This window comes from Acanthopagrus latus, chromosome 2 (assembly GCF_904848185.1).
Source record: "Acanthopagrus latus isolate v.2019 chromosome 2, fAcaLat1.1, whole genome shotgun sequence".
Lineage (NCBI taxonomy): Eukaryota > Metazoa > Chordata > Actinopteri > Spariformes > Sparidae > Acanthopagrus > Acanthopagrus latus.
The window spans coordinates 7,943,182-7,968,503 of record NC_051040.1 but is presented as its reverse complement, the minus strand read 5'-3'; the positions used below and the strand labels follow the sequence as shown (position 1 = coordinate 7,968,503).

General features: G+C 46.1%; 1 protein-coding gene across 7 annotated transcripts in view; it reads left to right on the top strand.

The window, feature by feature from the left end:
• Window positions 1-25,322, top strand: part of robo1 (roundabout, axon guidance receptor, homolog 1 (Drosophila)) — a 235,024-nt gene that overhangs the window by 127,520 nt on the left and 82,182 nt on the right. The window contains exon 1 of one of the 7 annotated variants that reach the window (XM_037075217.1): window positions 1,792-1,912. The exons of the other annotated variants lie outside the window; for them this stretch is intronic. The gene's annotated coding sequence lies outside the window, so the exon portion shown is untranslated. Of the gene's footprint in view, window positions 1-1,791; window positions 1,913-25,322 lie in introns of those variants that run through there. 7 annotated transcript variants of the gene reach the window in all.

The following is a 25,322-nucleotide window of genomic DNA, read 5'->3' as shown; positions in this document are numbered from 1 at the left end:
CTGAACAGGGTGTGGCAGGGACACAAAAGGGTCTCCATGTAACCATATACTGCAGAAAGAGTCGGATAAAAGACAGACAGGGGGACGTCATGTGTAAAAGGAGAAAAGTAGAGAGGATCCATTCAAAATTCAAACAGTAGTCGGTTGCTGTGGGTAAGTTTGGAATAGCTGACATCTGACTCAGTGAGGCCCGGTATTGTATGACCGTAGTGCTGCTGTTAGGCTCAGGGTGACATTTCTATTCTCCCTGCCAGACCTCTTTCTCTCTCTCTGTGTCTCTCTCTCTCTGTCTTGCACTAGTATCAGATTCTAATCTGTCAGTGGTGCCTCGGCTCCATTTAGGCGATTGGCTGCCATCTGATGGATGGGACAGAAAGCCCTTCAGTGACCGGGCGGGATGTAGCGAGTACTTTTCCCAGAGTTCTTCACTTCCTTGTAATATGTAATATCAAGATATTGCTCGCAGCCCATTAATGCCCCTTTCTTTTGCTTCTACTGTAGTGATAAACTATCATAAAATAAGGCATTGTGCAACTCACCTGCTCCCCTACAGTTACAATAGAACCATTAGGACATGCTTGGACTGCCGATAATCGTGGTGTGGTAGCAGATGATCTCGGGACCTGGCCTTTGCGTCCAGTCTCATTTTTCCCTGCCAATGGGATTATCGGAGAGTGCCGACTCTGCAGGTGGAGCCGTAAGTTAATTTGCCCCACTGTTTGGAGCTATAATAGCTTATTGATTGCCTGACAGAGATGCAAGACGCAGCGTAGAAGGGCACAGAGAGGGTAGAGAATAAGTTAATCATCGCTCAGTGTGTTGCCAGGATTTAATCACATTACTTAAGGATCACCACTTCCATGTAAATTCATTTTCAACCTTAGGAGTCGGAGTGACTGCTTGGAGGAAGGGGGGGTGGAGGGGGGCCTGCTGATTTCGTGAAACCTTTCCTCAGCTGCGGTCTGGTCCCCGCCGGCCTGGTCCTCCCTGCCCAGCACCCGCCTCAATCCTGTGGGACGCAGGCTCCCTGCCCAGGGGCCCAGCTTAATTCATGCTAAGCTGTGCGGGTTAATTTTAGCTATGCTACCCAGCGGTGACCTCCATCTGCTATAGCACTGCTCAGGTTGTCTGAAAAACATCAGCCTGGCCTCGGTGATTCAGACCATAACTCTCAGACAGCTGCTCGGGCCATCACTCATTTTCTTCCACTACCCTTTTCCAGGCCTAAGTGCTCCTGTGCAGTGTGTGCATGTGTATACAGTATGAGCGGGAAGGTCTGTGTGTTCCTCAGAGGAACTCTGGCCCATTAGCACTGCCATCATATACACATTCTCACTACGGCTTGTTACCTGGAAACTGCACATGCTGCTTTTATTTGACTGGTGGCCCTCGAGCTGCCAGCACAGATTGAGAGAATGCTCCCCTATTTAAACAGCTTTGAGCAAAGCTGCTGTTAACGCTGAGCCCTACATCAGTGCGTGGACTGTAGGGGAGTTGGATAACTGTTTTTAACCCCTGCGCCGGCGCTATCATTTAGAACCAAAACCCGCTGCCCACCATGCTTATTCTCAGGGTATCACATTGGCTTGTGTTTACACAGAAAGCAGGTTCAGCGGCGGTTTGAGTTTGCCCATGCTTCAGCCTGCCTTCTATCAATCTGTCTGCACCCAAACGCTCAGTTAACCGAGAGCAAAACAACGGCACAGAAAGGAGAGGAGAGTGGTGAATTAGTGACATAGTGTAAACACAGAGACAGAGAAGTGTTGACCTTGCACCCCGTTGCGTACACACACCGCCGCTGACCCGATGGGTAAAATTCCTATCTGGCAACAACAGGAGCAACATCTGGAAAGACTGTCCACTTCAACTTAGATCTAAACCTCATCAGGTCTCATCACCACAAGGATTCCAGGTACAACATACCGATTACACTTGTCAGAAAAAAAAAAAAGCCTTGATGTGATTCAAAATAATTGCGCGGAATCTGGCGCTTTCGAGATCAAACGCACAGAAGGAGCGATTTGGGAAGGAACAACAAAGACGAGGATAAATTGTCCAATAGAAAACAGCGGACAAGCTGCAATTAAGCTCGGGATGAGAGAGTAGATGGAGGTGGCTCCAGTTGGACGGAGAGTCTCTCTTGGCTCGCGAGGGGAAGATAAGGGGACAGGTGGTGTTCTGTTCTCTCAAAGATCTCCGACAGCTGGCAACTCTCTTGCTATAAGCGTGCTGCCATAGAATGCATGTGTGCGTGTCCCTCAGAGTGTGATATGCGTGTTTGTGTGACATTTGTTTGTGTGTGTGTGTGCGTGTGTGTTTATGGCTACATGTGCCTGCATTCGGCAGTTGTTTGAACGCCTGCCAGCAGAGATATCTCCCTAAAGTCAGTCTCGACTCTCATACCTAGGCTTTTTGTTGTTTTTTTTCTTTTTTTGTAGTTTCCTTGTTCTTTTTTTCTACTCACTGGCAGCCCCGTGGCACTGGGCCATGTTATACCAGACTGTTCTACTAGAATATTTGTCTTTCTCCGTGTAAGGGCTTCAGTTTTAAAGCAAAAAATGTGCCACAGCCTAGCAGGTTGATTCCCGTTCTGACCCGGTTCCGACTGTAGGAGAGATGTATTAATGTTCTCCAGTCTGATTTGTGCATCATCTGTTGCCACATACCTACTGTTCTGCCTTTTTATGTGACTTCAGCTCAGTGTCAGGACTTCAGAAAGACCTGGCTGCATGAATGATCTTTCAGGAATAGAAGAGAAAATCGATCTGGCTTGTTTGTGTTTCTTTAAGCGAATCACAAGTGTCTTGGCCGGCGGTAAACCTAAGATGTTGCAGTAATACTCAATCATGAATGAGCATTACAGACAACAGTAACCAACAGAGTGGTTAGCTAGGTAGCTCGCCAACACTGGGTGTTTGCTGTGTTTCCCCAGAAGTTAAAGTAATTAGAGGGGGTAAAGTGGGTATAACGCCGAAATGGAACAACGGATTTCATTGGGTTTGAACTTTGTTGGAAGTACACAACTCAACAAAATACAAAAGTCTGGTATTTTTTAAAGATTGCAATGTGGTAATGTTTGGCACATATTGTGCCTTTTTAAAGCTGACAAATGGAAAAATATACATGTCCTATTCTAGTCTAAAACATTCGAGGTATTCTTTTGTGTTAACTTTGCTTTTCTCATAAACTTGATTTCATGACCAATGAAAACTTTTCCATGCAAAGCAGATGCAGGGATAACAAATGAGCCAGGACAGCAGGGACTTAAAATTCCTTAGTGTTGGCCTGGCAGTATGCAGTGTTCATGTACTCTGGTTAGTTCGGAGTCCTTTACTGTGTTGGCTTTGGGCTCGTTCCACATACAGCTCTGTGTTTGATCGGGCGGTGTAGCAGTGGCCACTGAGAAGAGCTCGTGTCATCTCAGTGGCAGACTGCTTTTGTTTGCAGAAAAGTAAAAGAGATGGTACTAAATGGGCCAGAGGCGGTTATTTGCTGTTGGCAAACAGACACTGTCCTCAGTGGTGAAGCACTCAGTTGCCACTGTGGCCTGACAGCTGGCTTTCATCCCCTGGCGATGCAGAGTTTGTCCACAATGCAAGTCGCTCTTAAATGTAATTCATGCTCTTAAACTCTTCATGGCAATCGCGCCCGGGCGGAGCATAAAGATTCCCCTCCAGCGCTGCTTTTGGTCAACAGAATGGGAATCCATTTCTCAGACCGTTATTGATTGATGTCAACTGTTGTAAGTGCCGTCTCTCTTCTCCGTGTTTTGCCAGCGGTTTCTTTGAAGCCGCTGCGATTCCTTTCAGCTTCCAGCCTTCAATGGAACAGTTGGCCTGCACCTGATCCATTGATGTTTCACGCCCCAGAGGTCACCTTGACTAGGATGCCCTCTTTGTGGGCGGGGGAACTTTTTTCATATGCAAAAATAAATGACGGTGTTTTAAGATGAAAGCGCTCTCTTCACCAGCGCCATCTGTATCCACTCTCCCACCTTTCTCTATACATATTGCTCCCCACCTGTCTTTGTTATAAGCTGGTACCTCCACCACATATGAATCAACAGTGATGGCAATGTATTCCTGATCTAATCAGCTGTTGAAGTAGCCCCATAATGTCACTGTATATCCTTCAAGACCGTAATCACACTTACCTTCACATATTTCATCATTTGAGCTGATTGACTCCATCAAGATTCCTGATGTGCATCTCATCAGGTAATCATTTAGACTGAAGCTCCTCGTAATTAACTGTTGTTGAGACAATCCTGCAGATCAATAATTTCTAATTGCTTGGGGGTTGTTACACACACACACACACTCCTCTCAATTGAAAAATTCTTTATAAGACGGAAGGGTCCTTTTGTCTCTGGTAAAATAACAGTTATGCCTGTTGAATTTTTTTCACGCAACATTTAGCACTGAGAATCGCTTTTCAGTGTCTGCGCTTGAGGCATGTGTTCAGTATTTGTCCTTCGTGAGAGTGGCAATGTTATTCTTCTGAAAAAAAAAAAAAAAGTGCAGAGAAAGCAGTCCTGCTGGAGCAATGACTAGGTCACGCACAACTTGGACCCGTTTTAGATTCGCAAAAAAGATTTTCTGCTGCTTTACTTTCAAGCTTGAATTGTATCAGAAAGTATGGTTTCCTTTCATCCCGCGTAAGATTCCAACTATTTCCCCTCGGGCAAAGCCACAAAGAGCCAGCTTTGTCCTCCAGACTCACGGACATTATTATAGCTGTCCTCATACGACTATAAATATATTCATTTTGAACATCAACCGCTATTCATCTTGACCATAAAGTTGTAAAGCGTCCCATAACATTCACTTTGGCATGTGCAGCAGGACGCAGGGGAAATGTCAGCGTTGACTTTCTTGTGATACAGAACTGTATATTTGCATCTGTGCACACAAGTGTTACAACTGTGTGTGTGTGTGTGTGTGTGTGTGTGTGTGTGTGTGTGTGTGTGTGTGTGTGTGTGTGTCAGATGGCAGTCTCACAGTTTTGTAGCTATTCTGGATGCGTGCCACAAATCAGTGTAACTACTGAGAGCGTGTTAATTCAGTATTTTCTCAACTTCAATGTGTGAATTTGTTTTCCGACTTGATAAAAACAGCAACTCTTCCAATTGTATTTATACCGCGAAACATGTATGCGTACGAGGGTGTCAGGATTTTCCGCACGAAAGGTGGAAAAATCGGGGTCGTCTGGTCAGAGGTAGAGGAAAATCTAGGCCAAGTCCTCGGCAGACAACTTTTTTTGTCCGTGTTGTCTGGTAACTGTCACAGGAGAGAAGATCAAGGTGACCATTTCTGCCCGTTCCAAACAACCCTGGAGCCTGTGGCCACTGGCCGCTCATTCCTGAGGGCAGGCAGAGCAGAGCAGAAACCCCTTAAAGCAGGTTTTAAACAAACAGTCTGGCGAGGAGCACAGTGTGTGGCTTTTCTCTTCAAATGCCTCTGTCTTCCTCTCTGCTGCTCTCCAGAGCAGTGTCTGATTTATCTGTGCAAGGTGAGATAAGACTCTCCCTCGGCCCGTCTGCTAATCCTCTCAGCCACAGATGCAGAATGAGCGTCTATCCGGCTTGTAGACAAAAGGCTCGCTGGATGGAAAAAGGTAGACATTAAATACACATCTATATTACCTCCACTATGGATTTCATGAGGAATTTGGTGGAGTAATTGGAAAATATTTTATCTTAACAGATTTCACATTGGTCATGGGGTTTTGGAATACCTTTGAGGAGACAGGGAATGTCAGGGGATTTGATGAATTTTTCAAGTCAAGGATTATCAAGCCATTTTTCAAATGGGTAGTTTTAAATTTAAGTTCTCTTTTTCTCACTTTTCTCTTTTTTTTTCTCTTGAGCGAGACCAGATGTTGCTGAGTGCGACGGTTTATCACTTTAGAGCTTTTCTGAGCTGCAACCACAACAAAGCAGAGTAGACTAGAATTTTTTGTTCATACAAATTCCTCATCCTCGTCATGAAAACTCATGGCGTGATTTATCCGAGTCCTGGTGTGACCCTGCTCACAAGGTGCACAATGCAGCGCCTTATAGTCGGAGTTTTCTGTGCAAAAATCATAGCTCCTCTTAGTCCCATTTGATCTGCACCGAGTGCTCATAGTTGTTAAGCACTGTTGGGACTTTGGGGACCGTTTTCATCGGTCAGCTTTGATGTCGAGTTAAAAGACTGTTCGGGTGCACTACTGTAGAACTTAGTTAAACAGATGCTCTCTAAGTTTGCTTTTTTTCTTTTTTTTTGTGCAAATAATCAGAAGTGAGTTTGTGGAACAAAGTGAGATGGATGAGACCCGCGGGAGAATCTTTCAGCAGTGATATGTGTGCTTGTGGATATGTGCACGCTGGATGTATGGACAGACATCAGGTGAAACAGATTTATGTCGTTGACGTGCCTGTATTCATCAGGGAGCCGCGGCATCGCTCTGTCCTGCTGACAGCATCGGCCTGTAATTGGCTGAGGGGCTGAGTGAGCGCCTCTTCTATTGGTCCAGGCCGGAGACATTTAACTGACACGGGTAACGCCACACTTTGGCCCTTGGGTCAGGAACACAATGATACACAGTCAGTAAACAGTGACAAAGAGAATAAATATGAGTCATATTTCTTGGACCGCATTCCACCCACCATGCCTGAACTACAGCGACAGCCCCCAGCTGCCCTCTTCCAACCAATTTAATCCCTTTGTTCCTCATCCAAAGAAGTGTCATCACCATATTTGCGAAAATTGCAGGGATTGGCATCGAGATAATGAAATTTTGTTGTGCAACGCGTATTGCTCGGGGTAGAATTACACTTTGGGTGATGAGTGAAAGTAGATGGAAGTAGTGCTTTAATAGGCTACAGCTGTAGAACATTAAACTAGCTGGATGTCATCAAGGTAATCAAATGAACGGCGCTATCAAGCTGAGTTTTAATGAAATACTCGGAGTGATCTTGACTTCACAAATTCAGATATTTATGGAAGCTGAATGATGCGCGCTGGGGAGAACTTAGCGACTGGATATAATGGGAAACATGACAGGCACAAGCGTGATCACTCATTATCACAAACCTGTGCACCTGCACCTGTCATACTCTGCACATGGATACCGTTGGGGGGGGGGAGTGATATGTAAGTTTCATAGACAAAGTACACAGTGTTCAGCAATGGAAATGGAAGCTCTTCAGCTGCATCTCTTTGATGTAGTAGACAAAAAGCAGGGATAGTGTCCCTGAAGAGCACTTACGTTCAGGATACATCCCTCCCCCTCCAAGGCCCAGCTGCTATCATTTTTAAAAGCAGGGTTTTTACTGTACAGTAACTACCATTTTCATGATAATGCTCCTGGGCTATATAAACTGCTAACACCACCATGTATTCCACTCTTCTTCCCTCCGTGCGGTGCCTGTCATTATGCCGTGCATACTGGCACAGGGCTGAATGCTAAGCGGGCGATAGGAATAAATGGAGTGGGTTTTGGTTTGCAGACATCACAGGTCCTGCTGTCCTCTGTGTTTCGTTCCGCAGCGGTGTGGTCCTGGTGATCGGCCTCCGCTTGGCGCTTGCTGGCGACTGGTATCTGTCAGTGAGAGGGGTCGGGGGTCCTCAATCTGCCTTCCCCTTCTTTTTGACCTCCCTCCTTGCACCTTTAATCCCTTCTGTCTCTGTTTATAAACTTTATACATTTTGACAGCCGGTGCTGGGAGAAAGGCAACGTTTTTTTGTTTTGTTTTTTTTTCTCCTGAGCCCCACTTCCCCACTTCTCAGCCAGCAGGGAGAGACACTTTAAGGGCTTAAAAATAATCACTCGCTGTTTTCGGTGAGGGGCTTTTCTAATTGAGCCTTGACTTGCCCCTGAATGCGACTGCACTGTCTGGTTTCCATCCCAGTACTTGATTGAAATGGGAAAAGTGGACTAGAGATCCGACTCATTCTTATTTATTTATGTTGGGTCGTCCCCTGTTTTGCATGGCCCAGCGGTGGATTAGCACTCTATAGATGGGTCCACAGCGGAGGGGCCCCACTTCCCTGACACACTCAGGGGGGCTGGAATGTGCAACATACCGCCAGGACTAATGGCGTATGAGAGGGGGGCGGTATGAGCTGTCTACCTCAATCCACCTCTTCGCAGCTGCATTTCTCCAACTCTCAGCCTCGCAATGTTTTGTCCCTCTGGCTCCGAAGAATAGCAGCATTGTTGAGATCACAGCGTGGCGTGAGTCTCACTTGTGACACTGGCCAGAAAACGGACGCTCTTAGGTAGAAAAAAAAAAAGCCTCTCGTAAACAATGTTGACAGCATGCTTGTGTACCAGGAATAGCGAGCAGGATGCTGGATCCCTGTAGGTTAAACACATCTGTCAGGGCCAAAACACTGCGTCCATTTATTCTAGTTTTACATGCTGCGTGTGTCAAACGCTGACTGACAGCTAAATCTGCTGGCTTATATTAAAACTAAGCCACTGTGTAATTGAATATTAGTTAAATCCTGGCCATACTACTGAGATTTGACCTAAAAAAGACATCTGTAATTGTGGAGAGTACTGCCCCCCCCGAGCCTTCTACTTTTGTATTTATCTTAATTTAATTAGGTTATCCAACTTTTCTTCCTCTTTCTTGAGGAACAACTGTGTAGCTGTGCCTTGTTTTACAGAGATGGTTTGTCAATTGTCGGGATGAATCTATGCACAGATCATCTGGCATCATTAGCTCTGTGCTCAGCACACAACTACGTACGGTCTAAATTAAACATCAGCGCGAGCGTCGTTCATCTTCTTAGTATCGGCCTGCTGAAAACATCCTCTTCGCTGCAACGGGGACAAAGTAAGAAGTACTGTTGCGGGCGCTAAAGATAAAGCTGAGAATTGGTGCCATGTGTTAGAATCTATAGAGAGTTGCACTGACATCTTCTCTGCATAATGTACCTCACATGAGCTGCCTGATTAATGCGGGGGAGCGTTTAAGTGGTGCCAGGAGGACATCAGCTGAGACGCCAGAGTTGTTTGATAAAACATCTCTAATTACAATCTGTGTTCCTCTCCGCTGTTCTCTGTACATGTTATGTGTATTTTACTTAGCTCTCTCGGGAGCAAGATAAATTGCATTCATTAAGCCCGGATCCAAATGAACTATTTCTCTGTGTCTTCAGTAATATTTGTTGCTGTGGATCGCCCCTGCCTGCTAATTGAAAGGCTTGTTAACTAGGTAACAGCCAAGAGACTTCAAAAAAAACCCCATCTGTATCCCTCAGTCGCTCCTCCACCTGCAGATGTCTGCTGCAACTGTTCGGGTTTGTCCTCTGTTGGTTTGTGGAGGTGCGTGTCCTTCAGGGGTGTACAGGGAGCTGTGCAGCAAGAATACAGGTCAGCAGTCAGAGCGTCCCTCCGGTGGCAGCCGGAGAATAAGGGAGACGGTGAAGGGGAGGCAGTGATGGCAGCAATACGTTTTATAAGTTCTCCCTGTAGATGCGTCTCCCATCGCAGCCCTCGCAGTCACCCTCTCACTCCATTCTCCAAACCACTCTGCAGTAAAATTAGATTTTATGATTTCGGGTCAGTGCAGCCTCCTGAATACTGTATACCAGGGATGCATAAAAAGTTCTGGATGCTTTGCTAAAGAAAAAAAAAAAAAAAGCCCACCACAATGTGTGAGCAGCAAGTTTAGAAATGACAGCATGGAGTTCTGTTCTGCTCTTTTATTTCTGTTCTGGATTTTAAGAAGTTACCACCACATTCTTTTTTCTTTTCTTCTTTTTTTTTTTTACCTCAATGCCACATCATTTGGAAAATTTGAAAGATAGAGAGCCTTTTTAAATGACATAAAGGGCATTTTTTACAAAATGATTAAAGCAATAGACAAAAACAAACGGCAACTAAAATGCCTCTGAGCGACCCATGCAAATTGGTAGTTTTTTTGGGTGGGGGGGACATGATGGATGTATGGGGAGACTCATCTTAACACTCTCAGCAGGGGTGCCAGATAATGCGGGCCACTTAGTAACGACACAGGAAGGATTTTTTTTTCTCCACACAGCCTGTTATTTACAATATCTTGGTGCCAGATCTCCATCTGTTAACGGCAAATTACAGCAGTGCTGCACATAATTCCTCCGCATTCAGAGAGACTTTCATTTTGTGCGTATCATAATTGGTTAGGCTTCATCTTAGTGAGTACTGAATATACATGCATGTGTAGCATACCGTAGGAGTGAAACTAACACTGATTAGTGAATAAAAACAGCTTGAAGAATAATAAAAAAAGGGATTTATTTCTGTAATTGCGGCCATTTTTTTTTTTTTTTCTTTCTGTCTTCATTTTCTCCTCCTGGCTCAGTAGGAGACTCTCTGCCCAAGCAGTGGCAGAGTTGACATTTACCCCTCCTGCAGACAAAGAGCGCTGGCAGAGTGAATGGGGAATGGAGGGAGTAGCCGGCAACTCCGGGGCACAGGCCAGATGGATTAACTTGAAAGGCATGGCATTGTAAACCAAATTCAAATTAATCCCTTTTTTGTGTCCCTTGATGGAACAATGGTTCTTTCCTGGGCCTCAGAGAGACATTGACGCCGAGGGGAGAGTCAGGCCTTCACCATATCCGACACTCTATTCACATCGCTGCTCTCAATTACCTGCCACAGAAATAAGGCACTTTCTCAACAGTGGAAAAAAAAAATGACCTCCCATAATTCAAGGCAGGACCCATGAACGGAATACATTTGAATACTAATTTACAAATCACATTTTATAGTAAATATGCACCTCTGGAAACTAGTTTCATTATCTGCCCTGTATGTCCTGGTCCGACTTGCATTTTTAATGCAAAGGCGGTGTCAGGATTTCCATATAAAATAGTTCTCAGGCCGGTTCGGCTCTGTCCACTTTTTTTTCGGAGGGCACGTCTGTTTCCCCTGTGGCTCTGACTAGCTGACACAGCCCAACAAATCAAAAGTGAACTCTGTGCACGACAAAAACCCTGAACCCTCCTGACCTCACCCCCCTTCCCACCCCCCCAAAGTTTTGTGTTTTACCACTATGCGACCAATATATTATAATGCAGCGCGGCCTCGCCATCATTATTGTAAGAATGTCCCTGTCTGCCAGATTTCCTCTTGTTTCCATTGTCTTTCTCAATGACCCGTGCCGTTCCATATTCTGTTTCCTTAAGACGTTTTTATGGGGGAAGTCTGTTGGTAAATCACTATTAAATTCCTTTTGGAACCGCTTCTTAATTCTTCCTCCTCCCCCTTATTTGTTTGTGTGTGTCTCTGTGTGTGCGTAATGCGCAGCAGAAGTAGGACAAGAGGTCCCACTGTTACAGCTTGTATTATTTGACGCAGCCATTCATTAATTATCTTCCCCGCCGCAGTCTTCCCTTGCACTCATTGTTTCCTTTTTTTGTTTTTTGCTTCAAGCACCTTGTTTCACACTGTTCTAATCCTGGCTCTTTTGTTAAATCATTTGCCGATCCAATATCCCTGGGAATCAGTGAGAGAATAGCGAGGGCGCAGCACATGTGGCTACATATTGAGTGTCTGGTTCTCACACGTGCTTTTTGCCTTGCTTCGTCCAGGCGACCGGAGGAAGTGGGGACTGAAATTTGAAATCCTTTAGTGAGATGAACTGTGATGGTCCTCGCCGTCAGGAGGGACACATCGAGCAGAGAATAGATTTCTGGTTGTCACTCAGCGCTCGTTCTCTTTACACGTCCGTCCCTGAGGCGTTTTGATGCTGACTGGCTCTGAGGACAGATTTATGTTGCGTTTCAGTCGACCAGAAATGTTTGGATTTATCACCGAAGGCTTTGAAGGAGCTTGTACACGCACACCGCACACACACACACACACACACACACACACACACACACACACACACACACACACACACACACACCCCGCACACACACACACACACACACACACACACACGCACACACACACACACACACACACACACACACGTCTGTAGACACCTCCAGCTCCTGAAAGTCACACGCTTTAGCTCTGCTGCCCTGCTCTGTTGATGGTGGACTAAATGATCCGTATCGGTGTATATGCACTGCACCTCCACTCATTGGTCACATCCACTTGCTTTTTATTGAATCTACCTGGTTAGTCCGTACAAATGTTGACTCATATATCATTGCCTATCAGCACGGCGCAGTTTACTGCCACGTCATTTAGGTCAGTACTTCTTTTTGTCCTCCTCCAGCATTTACTGAAAACGTTGTTCTGTAGTGATGCACACTAATGTCAGCACGTCGTCAGTATTTGCAGATAAAATCTTTTTTAAATGAAACATCAGAATCACCACAAAATGAGCATTTCAGCTAGTTTGACAGACCACCAACACGATCCTTTAACTATGTGCAAGGAATGCAAACCATTGACTAACTATGATTTTTGCACATTTTCTCCATCACAATAAGAGCAGACATAATAATGTGTTCATTCTTTTGCATTTGGGACTTGATTTTGTTTGCAAGCAGATGAAAAGCAACATGTGTATGGCAGTTGGCCAAGTTGGAAATGATTGACATGTTGGATATTAGAGCTGCAACGATTAACTGATCAGTTGGCCATCACTAAATTGTGAACTATTTTGCTCATGGATTAACCACTTTCTGACATCTTATAGACCAAGAGACTGATCGATTAGTTTGGCTTTTTTAATGAATGCCCTTTTAATGACTAGCTGTTATAATAAAGATAAAAATAGGGGGCAGCTGATCACCAGAGTAACCATTAACTGCTGCTATAGCTGCCATTAGCTAGTTTGGCAGTTGTGTTAGCTGACTTTGCTCAGATTGGAAGCACAGAGCAGAGGTGAGTGTGAAGCGGATAGGAGCTAGATTGTTTAGCATGCCAACTTCAATAGACATCTCTGCAACACAACACATAGACGTCTTTGACGTGATGCCAACACCGTTGATCATTTTAGTTACATATTGCACCTTTGATATTTCCTTCCTCATCAGACAGGATGTTGGCGACAAATCTATTACCGTGCATCCCTAATGTTTTGTTTCCCATCGTCATGCATTAGGCTATCAATCGTCAGCTGCTGTCCCGCTCCACTCTGGAGACATTTTCTGAGGTTCTGTCCCAGAGGTGACCACTCTGGCATCCACCGCCACGGCCTATGTGGCATTACGCTAAACCTCAAATTGTTTACCCACCAGGCTATTAATAAAAAAACTTCACTGACAAGCACATCAGTGACAGACGCCACGGATGCCAGACGGTCGGTTATAGACAGTAAGGCACACAGGGGAGAATTATAGACCGCGGGAGACTGAAAGTATGCTGAAATCTGTTTGTGGAACAGGGCATGTGGGGGAAACGTTGATATTTGTGCCCCTGCTGAGCTCTGGGTGCTGTGATGAATGGCGCTGTATAGCCTTTTACTGCCCCCTGAATTCCTGTGTCTGGGCTGTTTACTGTTACCACACCTCACTCCACCGTGTGTAGTGGTTACCAGCCGGGTAACACATGGTGCCGTCCATGCAAAGAGCACTGGCCCAGCGTGGTTATTCTGACCCAGCTTCAAACCTGCCAGGGGCAGTGGCATACCAGCGGCATAGCTTCATGGCATGAAGCTCAAGAGATCTGACGTGGAGGGAACAAAGCGGCGCTGCAGCTGTAGCGGGGAATCAATGGGCAACAATTGCGGACATGACAGAGGGGATTTAGTGATCAGTGGCATTTTAAACCATTAGCTACCGTCTCTTGTCTTGTTACCCAAACTGTCCATGTCGCGCAGCTGTATGTTTTTTTTCTCCCTTCTGTCAGATAGATTCCATGCCTCGTTAAGGCAGGATTTAGTGTCGGTGAATCCACATCAGCAGCAGGAAGGACAGTGACCCCTCCAACTGTAATTAGACAGGGTGTCTGCTCAGGCTCAGTCTCTTGAAGGCCAGCCACAGCGACGACTTCCAACATAATGTGTGGACATCGGCTGATCGTTCGGGGACAGGTGGCGATGTCATCATGACCTTCAGTTTGCCTTCTGAGGAGTCCTCTGACGTGCGGCCAACATAGAGGCTCTCTTGTCTCGTTAGTGAAATGTTGATGGTTTCTAACGTGAGGTGAAGGACATCGGCTGGCGTGAGCGCTCTTCAGCCTCCTCTGAGGACAGCATGGATGTTTTCACCTGCTAAATGACGCTGCCGGCCAAGTGTTTCAACGTGCTGTTGTGGAGAGGGCTAACAACCGTGAGGGAAACGTTTGCCAGTTTGAGAGGCACATCCCACCACCCTCACCCACACCCACACCCCACACACCACTCCAGCCGCTTTGCTATCTCGGCGCCATCTTGGCATGTCCCCCGGTTAACATTTGTGGGAAGAAAGAGGAAATTCAGCGTTCAGTGACAACTGTGAAATCATCTGAGATGGAGGTAAAGTGGAGGATTAGGCTGGGATCGGGCCAGAGGAGTGCACAGTGACTCAGGGAGAGAGAGATGGAGGAGGAACCGTTCCCAGCAAAATGCACTGAATAGATTTTTTAGAGCCGCTGTAATTGTCTTTTCTCTTTGTCTGCTGTCCTGGAAAACCACCCACTCCTCCTCCTCGCCTTTTCTTTCTCCCTCCCACTGAAGTTCTTTCAGCTTGGTAGAGCTTTGGCTGAAATCCTATAGGTGATAAGCGATAAAACAGTAGCCAATACTGTTGTGTTACGATGCAAACATACAACTCTTTTTGTGCAGTTTCCGCTCAAATTTGTGCTTATCTTTGTTATCTCCCCACCGTCACATTGAAGTACTCTTTGCTTTTTTTCTCTCATTGTTGTTTATCTCCCCGCTGGCCATTTCACAGACTCCCCGGTACATATGGCAATGTGTTGTGACACACAGCGCACTTTCAAGCTGTTCTCTTCTTCCCTCTCACCTGTCTGTTCCTATTTCTTCACAGCATCCCTTTTGCTCAGCTTTTACCCAGATTATTTTCCTCAGGACTTTCTCCAGCTTCCTCTCTGTGACAAACAGAAAAGGAGTTTTCTTTGGAGCTGCTAGCCCACCAGTGTAGTTTGTTTCCTTTCACTCTCCCCTCACCTTCTTTCTCCCTCTGTCCATCATCTGCCCAGTCCCCCTTTTAGGTTTTCCTCTGCCTTCCTCTTGCGTAGGCCGTCTTGATTCCTGTTGGCATCTAGCAGCGGTGCCGTTTCTTCCTTCCCTTCCAGCTCGACTCCGCTGGATGACTGGAGCCCTTGTTGAGGTGTTGTTGTGGTTGTTGGCCCAGGCTGTTTCTCAAGGGGCTCCTTCAGCTTGTCTCTCCTCCCTGAGTGTCCCTGGCCCCTGGCCCCCAAACTCCCACACCCCCTGTAGCCGTACAAAGCTGCTGTCAGTACACAGGCCACATGTGTCAGGCCTCAAGCCCTTATTTAAGACCCAGGTCCTGCCTAGGCGTCACTGTTCCAGCAACAGTGAGGGCACCATGAAAGAGAGGGTGTAGGCAGCTATTCAGCAGCCCGGAAAGACACAGAGGAAGGCCGGACAAGAAAAAGTGATGGAAATAAAGCAAAAGTACTCTCACTGGAACAATTGCTCTCAGCCCAGCTGACACGGTGAACTCTAAAAAAAAAAAAAAAAAAAAAAAGTAGTCTGTGTGTGAAGAGGTAGAGTGACTATTCACCCACACAGAGTGCCCCCCAGTTCATAAGGCTTTATAAAAAAAAGTGTGAATATGGTAGTTTGGCTGGAGGGGACAGTGGACGGCAGCCAGACTCATGCACAACAGCCTCTCTGTTAGGACTCCACTCTCTCTCTCAGCAGCGCAGTGAGCCCAGACACATTAACAAATACTAGCCTCCAATAAAACACCACCGCTGGACAATGTTCCTCCAGCTCTGCCAGTGGTCTGATACGGCTGTACATGAGCCATGCCATTCATTCCATCTGAGTGTATTCTGTGGTCTGTTTTTTTCTTTATTAGTCTGTGGTTTAACAGTGATGACTCATTCCATATCTGAAAGTGCCAGCCATTTTATTTCATTAGTTTTTTTTTTAAACGCACGCTGCAGTTAGACATCAGGCCGTGGCTTTGTGTGTTGTTTCTCCGGAGCAGCTCTGGAGACACTCAGCAGTTAGGGGATGTTTTTAAGTGACGCGGCCTTTAAATAGTACGGTGACTAACCAGGTAGAGGTGACTGAGCCTGTCAACAGCTTCTTAAAGGCTCCGTGTTGGGAGGGGGGGGGGGGGGTCACAGGAGAGAGAAGCACTAATTGACAATCAGTGATGAGTGTCTAAACAGACTGTTATTACAGGGCTCCCAGGGCCTTGATCAGCCAGTGTAGAGAGACAGACAGACCGGAGGGGGGCAGGGGGGAGGAGAGAGGGACGGTCAGGACATAAACATAATTGTCCTTTGGTTTCATGGGAAGACTGACACTCACTCCTAAAGACCGATGTAGCCTCGCACAGCATTGAGGGGAAAGGAAGCAGAGTCCAAATGTTGAGGGTTGTAGTTACGACTGACCCTTGGACGTGTCTACGGACTGTGGATTTCTGTCTCTCTTCGCGCCCTCAGAGGAGTGCTATAATGTGTGGTGGGCAGGGTAACGATGGTTTCCACTGCCGTAATGTATAAAAAAGCCAGGAAAGTATGTCCGTATTTGTTGCGGGAGCCGATTTAACAGCAGTTCGGGGGACAGAAACAAGCTCAGACGCAGATGGAGTGAAACAGGGACAGGGCGAATTAACATTTTTGCCAAGACCCAATTTGACTAGTCGTTAAAGTTTCCTCGCTGTGGTCAGGAGGCAATATGGGGCATGAAAGGTTTGTATTAAAATGTCCAACATGATGTTTGCGGATAATACCTTTAATGGTAGCCATTTTCGGTGGCATTTTAGAGCTTTTTTGTGATTTCACATTTCATTACTTCCCAAACCTATAATAATAAATCGTAAGCCTCGTGAGATTTGAGTGTTGGTTAAAAATGCCAAGGACTCTGTTTTCTTGCGTCTCTACACTTTTTGTTGTCTTTTTCTTCTCACACATACCAACTCCAGCTTTTCACGCAGAACTCCTCATGCTGGATGCTTATGGTGACTCTTTTTTTTTTTTTTTTGCTGGCAGGTATTTCCGCACAAAGCCTCCCTTGTTGCTTTCCATTATCCTCTTTTAATTAATTTATCTCCCCGGGCGCATAGTGTGCAGTAATTAAGGGCTAATTGCACCCAAGGTCAGTGGATTTATTCACTTATCTGTTTGTTTATTTAGTAAGTAATTTTTTCTGTCTGCTGTTTGGCATTTGAGTCCTTGGCCGTAGTCCTGCTGTCTCCTCGTCCTCTGCAGCAGAACACTATACCTCAGCCCCGTAATTTGAGCTGAGGTGGTGATGGCCGTAAGGAGGAAGGCAGTGACACATAAAGGTGTCGCGACTCACCGGGAAGGCCTGCGGGCCCCTGTGCTCCTTGTGGACCGGTGTTGAAGGGTAGGCTGCCTCAGGACATGCGGTCTCTGGAGGTGGTTGGGTTTGTTGGGTGTAAATAGTGGTGTGCTCCCAGTGCTGGCTCGGGTCACTGCCAAATGGAGCTGCTAACATATTCCTGCTTTGTTTAACAGATTGTCCCTTTCTCTTCATATTAATCTTTTTCTAGGTGAACAGACTTGTTTTGCCTCCTGGTTCCCCTTTAATCAAGCTGCTCTTTTGTCTGTGCCAGATGAGGAGAGGATCGCTGTGATCTCCTCTGTGCGTCGTGTGCCTCGATGTATCCCACGTCATGTTCGGATTTTCACTCGTTTATTAGTACATCATTGCGCAAAAGCACACACAGGTGCACACACAATTTCATCCATAAAGGAATGGCCAAACAGACAACCCGCATGCCCTTGCACGTCGGCAGTCAGTGGGGTTTCTGCTCAGCATGTGTGCAGTAGCCCACCTTGCCTCTGTCATGTTTTCCATATAAAAGTGCTGGTGTGGTGGGCTCCTGCTGGTGGCAGGGTAGGGGCCCTGTCCCAGGGCTGTGCATGTGGGCCTAATCCCCTCATTAACTCAGCCAGCGCTGGGCGCAGATGGCAGGTTGGCACTGAAACAGGGTGCACACCCCCCCTCGTCTTCTTACTGCTGTCAGGCCCTGAGATCCCTCCGACTACTATACGCTCATTACCGTTAATGGATCGCTGTTAGTCTGTCCTGACTGCACTCGTGTGTGTTGGGAGTGCGTGTGTGTGTGTGTATGTGTACATGATTTCTCTTCCTGTTGTTTCATCAAGGCTGTTGACTGTGTTCGGTTTAATGAAGACTGATGAAAGATGTGATTTGTGGAGGGCAGTTGCCTCAGCTTTCACTTGCAACACTTTTTTCCAAAACCCATCTGTACAGTGAAAACTGCAGCAGCCTGCCTTATCTTCATGATGTGATAGGAAAAACTGAAAATTATTAAACATGACATGATGTGTCCCAGTACAGGCTGCAGAGGGGGCGGTCACACACATGTAGACACACCAGTTGCTTCGCTCCCTCTGTCTCTGCGTGATAGATGACGGGGAACTGCTACTTTCATGTACTCCACTAAGTGAAGTGCCCGTAGTCCCCCTGATTATCAGAGGTCCTAAAAGACATTTACAAGGCACTCAGCAAAACTGACTCTGCCAGCCCATGAAATAACAAACTGTTAAAAACGTTCTTGTAAATTTTCCACCAACAGGCTGAGGGAAAATATGAGCAAACTGACAATCTGGACACGGCACTTGAGGTGCTAGGAGCTATTGCATTGACAAAAAGCAGAAACCCGTCCCTCCTTCCAGAGCATGCATTTGCTGGCACTATGCTTCAGGGTATGTGGACTGGTTAAATATAGCATGTGTTTACAAAACGTCCGGTAGCACTTTTTCATGTGCTTATTTCTAACGCTTCTCTAACAGAATTTATTTCGATAAATCAGTTTTCCTCTAATAATGATAACCTGGAGTGTGGCTGAACAAGAATTATATATATACATTTTAAGAGACTGGAACTGATATGTAAGGCTGGACTCGAGCCAATCATGGACAGATGAAAGCCTGGTGTGTGTGCAATTCAGGAGTGTGTGTTTGACTCTTGGAGCATGTGTGTGTGTGTATGTGTGGAGGTCATTCTGGGCTTCCTGTTGACAGCTGCAGGCTGTGGGCAGATTTACTCCATGGCAGATGCTGCTGAGGGACACAACTCTGTCTTAAGTCTATGTTGAACCATTTGGCCGCATCTATTTATGGACCCGGACTATACAATGTGAATAGGTAGACTAAGCAAAGCCAGTTTCAGCAGTAAAAATGTCTTGACAATGTGTCTTTGCGTGTGTGTGTGTTGGTCTGTTTGGGTGGCAGTTGTTAGCTTGGTTGGACACCCTCATTACCAGGCGTGCACAGGAAGGCACGGTTGATTTCTTTCTACAATGGGGCACGTTGGGTCTTGAGAAAAATCTACAATAGACTCACTGTGACATCCTGGTGCCTCCTTTCATCTTCTCCTTCCTCCTGTCCATGCCTCCTTCCATGCTGCTGTTCTGCTCAATGTCTCCACAATGTGATGTCACGTGTAATTTGTATCCCTGCCCCGAGATTTTGTGAAAAAGGATAAATCTGGATATTCTCAAGGGGTGAGTGAGCACGGACGAGGCTTTGAATCTGGTCAAGTATGTCAAAAGACCAGTACCATAGCGTCGTCCCTTGAGATCGGAGGAGTGGTCTGGCTTTCCTCATGTAAATATCAAAGTCCATTCATGTAGAGGCACCACGATCCAAATCCAGGGGACCTTTGGATTGGTTTGACAGCCAGAGAAAGTAGTCATTATCTGCCTTGTGCGTCCGTCATCTCAGCTTTTTCCTCACTCAGATTGAAGAAACACTCACTGCCTTGGGTCCTGCAGTGAACCAGCTGAGTGACTTATGGATTTGTGCTGTATGTGTTGGCAGTCTGAGACCAGGGGCCCGAATCCAAACAGAGCACATGACCTTAACCAAAAAGTCAAACATAGGTTTGTCAGCCGAGGACCAAACGTGGAAATACTGTAAGTTCATCTCGTTAGGAATAAAAAAATGCTTGCTGCAAGCAATTCCTCCCTCTAAATGAAAAGGCGGAAAATTAAAAGAGTTAGATTGATATTTGCTCCTACAGCACTGCAAATGCTTTTTGTACGATTCCTCCACTTTATTTTCCTCTCCTCTCCGAATACACATCGAGACCCTGCCAGAAAACTGAGCAGGTTGGTCCCTGCTTTGAGCAATGAACACGGATTCAGTTTCATTGCTCAAACATTTACCATTTTGTTTGCTATGTATCAGCCTGCAGTTTGACAAAGGCAGCCATTGTATTACAGGGACATTTTTTGGCTTTTCTTCTCCTTCTCTAGGCTTCAATGCTGCGTACTGAAAAGGGGGGGGGGGGGACGTGACAGATAAGTTTCACTTTATGCCCACAACAATCATGGCTCTATTGTTCCAACGAGGCGGTTTTGTTTGCAAGCCCTTGTCAGGGGGAAAAAAAAAAAATAAAGATGAAAAGGAGCAAAGTTGATTGCATGTTACTCTAAACCAACAAGACACATGCCAGTGTTTGCTGCGTTCTCTTCTGCTACTGTCTTGGTTTAATTTTAATGCCTTGGCTTGTTCAACATTTCCGTTTTTTATAGACTTAAGGTTACGCCGGCCAACTCACACATTGGTGGCTTCAAATAGCGGCGAATGAAAACTGGAAAACTGAAACATATATTCCCAGAAATATTGCCAGGAAAATGTCAGTGAACTGTAGATAGCATGCTTATGTTTAACAGCCCAGCCAGTCAGGATCTGGTGAGTGTAGCCCTTCTTGGATGGAGTCCTCGAGGCTTCTGTTTGAAAAACTGTTTGTGTTTTTATTAGTCACTTCCTGTAGGCAGAGTGTTCACACATGGATTGTGCTCTTTTATAAACAGACTAGATTCACCGGGTCTTAGTTGATACTGATGAATCTTTCCTTCTTGGTAAAATTCTCTTCTTCAGAATCAGCGCGATAGATTGCCTGGCACAACTTGAAGCAGATGTTACTGTTTAAGCACCAATCTGATTTGGATTAATTTGTGGTCTTTGCGTACTGTATAAACATGCATTGATTTCTCAATGTCACCATAGAGACCATTTGAGTTTCATTTAAGCACATGTAAGATGTATAATCCAATTACAATCAAGACGTCCTTGACTTCATGACCTAATGGGTAATGAAAAACTTGCTGCTTATCAGTGAATCTCTATTTGGAATATCCATCTTTAAGTGCCCGTGTGTTTGTCGGACTGGGGTTCCAACTGGAGAGACAGGGACAGGCCAAATGAGAGCCAGACTGTTTTCAGTGAGCCCTGTGGGGTTAGTCGTGTTGACGAACAATATCCTGGCCCCCTTGGTCCACGGCTCCTAAGTGCCCCTCAGCTACATGACCTCCTTTTCTCTCAGCATCTCTCTGTCATCATACTACTTATGCCGGTCCCCCACTGTGACAGCTGTACTTTCATCAAACACGGCCCTTTCAGATAGAGGAAGCCTGAATAACAGTGACACGGTCTTGTTGACAAGAGTTTGAATGAATGGTTTTTAGACGCCACTTTAGAGATCTAGGTTGTATCAGACAGCTTTTGTAATATATGTTTTATCAAACAGAAGTCTCTCGAACCATCCATCCATCCATTCAGGACTCTGAGCCTAGCCAGAGGGAAGATCATAAACAGGATATGAGGTCATCTTCTTTATGAATCAGGCTGACTGGAAAGTACCGCAGTGTCAACTCTTCAACGCCTCTGCCCTTGCTTTATCTCCCGGTGGCTCCTTATCAGTTTCGAGTGGCTCCAATATTGACCTTGTGGGAGAGGCTCTCGGCCTTGCCCTCAACACAGTGTTTACAGTGATTGCTGGCCATTGTTTGCCAGTCTTTACTGATCTGAAGGAATCGATTAGGCCATTTGCTGACTCCGTGGGCAGAGGTTAAGTGTCCTAATGCCGGCCTGACTAATGCATTCTCTCTAAATGAATGTGGTAACAGAGATGCCCTTTGAACACATGACTAACAAGTGGGATTATGATGAAGAATTTGTCAGATATGGGTGCTGCTGCTGCTGCATGAGATAATTTGCCTCCAGCTTGAAATGCAGAGCAACTTTTTTAGAGAAAGCGCTCTTCTTTCCTGCGTCTTTTTTTGCCACAGAGGTGACGGGGGCACCTGTCAGGGGAGGCTGTCTTTTGCCGTCATCTCCCAGGAGTCCAGCCTCTGTACATTTCATCACAACCAGGTCTTTACATTTTCCACATCCTGACAACTCGGAGACAAGGGGATTAGGTAGATACTGAAACAACCTGGCAAGAAATGCAGATGTGAGGAAACAAAAGAAAATGGAGAAAAAGTCTGTGTATTTAATGAAATGAATAAATCCCCCTTAGGAGAATATATGGATGTGTTTGGAGCCCCATGGCTCTTTCGGTAATATTGGCTTTGGTGTATTTTTTGCCCGTAGATATATCTAGCACTATAACCTTCACACAATAATAAGTTTGGACCAGCTGTTTGCCACATAAACTAAGAAAAAGTTGTCTTCCTGGTGGGTATATGATTGGATTCTTTGTCCTCTCAAGATTGTCTGCAATATCTCTCTCTAGATATCTTGTTTTTGTGATTGGAGTGCTGTGGACCATTCCTTTATGCGAAAGAGAGAAAAGGGAAATTTGGGCCGGCTCATACCAGAGAAAAGATGCACTTGGCTGGCTTATTGATTTCCCCCTTCCTTACCTCCCTTGGCCCCCCTTCCCCCTCTATCCTCTAACCGTCCAACCTTCCTTCCCTCTCCAATAGACTGCTGATGAGCCCGCTCCCCACAGACCCGCCGCCAGCCACAGGCAGTCAGGGTTCTCTCCGTCCATCTCGGGGCCCTGCTAGGCAGAAGATTTCTCCCGAGGCCAGGGGGGGAACAAGGCATATTCTGTTTCAGCCAGCGCAGGAGAAAGAAAAACGTACTGTTACTAGATATGAGTGAAATCAAATCTGTTTGACTTGCCCGGCAGCTATGACCATTTTCCATGCAGGCAGAGAATGTCAGGACTGAGTGAATGGAATGCAGTTACTCACCGTGCACCTGACAGATTTGTGGGTCTGTCAGTATTTAAAGTAGATCTGATAAAGAATTATTTTATTTCCATGGCGAGCAGGTTAGGAAATGAGTGGTAGGAACGCATACCCCTCCAAGGTGTTCAATATAGATCATACTTTTTCTCTCTGTCAGGCAGCTCTTGGTGTGCCAAATATCTCTAGGAATGATACTGCCAGGGTCGTCTGACAGTTGGATTGGGCAGCGGCTTGTCGAGTGTTCTCCACCCCTTCCTCATACTCCGAGTGTCCCGTGACTTGCCAAATGTGTCCAATAAATGGACGGGCAGCGTGGAGAGCGTGCTCACTCTGGAGCTGCTCTCAGATGTCTAAACTAACATTCAGCCTGCACTTCAAAGGCCTGTGGGCGTTGACACACTGCCCTCCTTTGTGTTAGCGTGTATCTGAGTAAATTGAAATTGAGGAGCGAACGACGGGGCAGAGAAAACAATGGGCTATAAACAAACCTCGAGTCGGGCTCCATAACAGCTGGTGGTGTCTTGTGAGGCTACAGTGTTTGCTCCAGCAGTGTGACAGATGTAGTGTAAGCCTCTTTGCTGCTTTTTATTGTCTGTGTGTTTTAGGTCTGTGTGTGTGTGTCTGTGTGTGTGTGAGTGGTTGAACAAGAATGGTGAGGAAGAAGAAAAGGGGAACATTCCAGAGGAAGAGCTTGACAGATCAACCCATTATGTCCACTTCACTGGCCGTCTCAGGCTGTATCAGATCAAAAAAAATGATGTCTCTCTCCTGTTTTCTATCTACATACTTGAAAAGCCAGTATACTGCCGCTCAACAAAGGACCTTTTGCTAATGAGTGCGTATAGCACAATTACAGCTTCTTTGCTCAGTGGCTCCACTTTGTCAGAGTCCCGCTCAGGCAGTTTTCTTTTTTTTTTTCCACCCACCAACATGATGCTGGATAGCTGGCAGCCTCACTAATTGGATGGTACTGTGTGTGTGTGTGTGGAGCTCAGCGTCCCTCCATAGCCCTTCATCTGGGCAGATGCTGCGGATATGGTGGATGTTAATGCGAGATGCCACAAGCTTCATCATCTGGTATCAGTCACTCTGTAATTGGAACAGCCCCGGTGGTTGGTTGTAGCCTTCCCAGGCCCCTGTTTTAACCCCACCCACGCTCTAATGGTGGAATGGGGCTCGCCATTCCCGACCATGTGTGTAGGAAGACTCTAGGAGGAGGAGAAGAAGGGGAAAAGGGAGGGAAGGAAAAGGAGCCAGAGGAGGAGGAGTGTGATCTCTTGCTCCCTGTCCCGCTCTTGATGGTACCCGTCTGGTAGCCAGGCTGCTCACCCCACCAGTGCCTCCCCCAATCCACCAGTGCTACCCATCCCCCCCTTTCTCTACATCTAAAATGATGATGGATTGATCTCGCCCAGCGGAAATGACTCCTTAACGCCCACATTTTTTGGCTGTGCTCGGCGGGGGGGGGCTGTGGTTTATCAAAGGTATTTGTTGTCTGTTGTTGTGTTAGTGTGCTTTTTTTATTTACCCTTCACTTTTCGCAAAAATGTGTATCCAGCGAAACCAGCCCAAAACCCCAAAAATGTGTATCTTCATAGATGTGTCTCTGCATTTTGCTTGTGGGCACATATTTGTGAACACATGTGCATAATACCACGTGTGTGCGGGTGCGTTTCCCTGTGTGTGCACTTCATGAAAGGCAGCTTGTGGAGCTAATTAAAAGGCCTTGTGTGGGACAGAACCATTCATCTTAGTGATGGGCCCAAGCTGTCACTTAACCCACAGTCCTGTGGGGGAATGAAGAGCAGTCGCAGGAGTAAAGGACGCAACACCCACTCTTTCTTGGCACCTCAAACATCTGCATGTTGAGGTTGAATATAAATGTAATTGTTTCATGCTGAAAATATTCAAATGAGTCTTCCGCTCATCTCTTGTTTGCCACTTGTCCGTGATGGAAAGAAGCTCCGTCCTCCTGTCATCCTCCCCCCACTAAAGGTGACAGAAACAGTTAATGTTGAGACGTGCTGCCTTTGACGGAGGGATTAAGATATGCAGAACTCTCCCTCTAGATTTTTCTGAGCTCAGCAGGGTTTTTTTTGGATCACAGGGCAATTTTATTAGCTGTGATGGGACTGACAAGGAATGCTGGCAGTGGAATTTGTAATTGATGCCTCTTTAGTATGCATCTCAGGGCCAGCGTATCCTTTGGCCTGCCTGGCCTGCCCCCTGCCCCCTGCTCTGTGGCTGAACCCAGGCTGC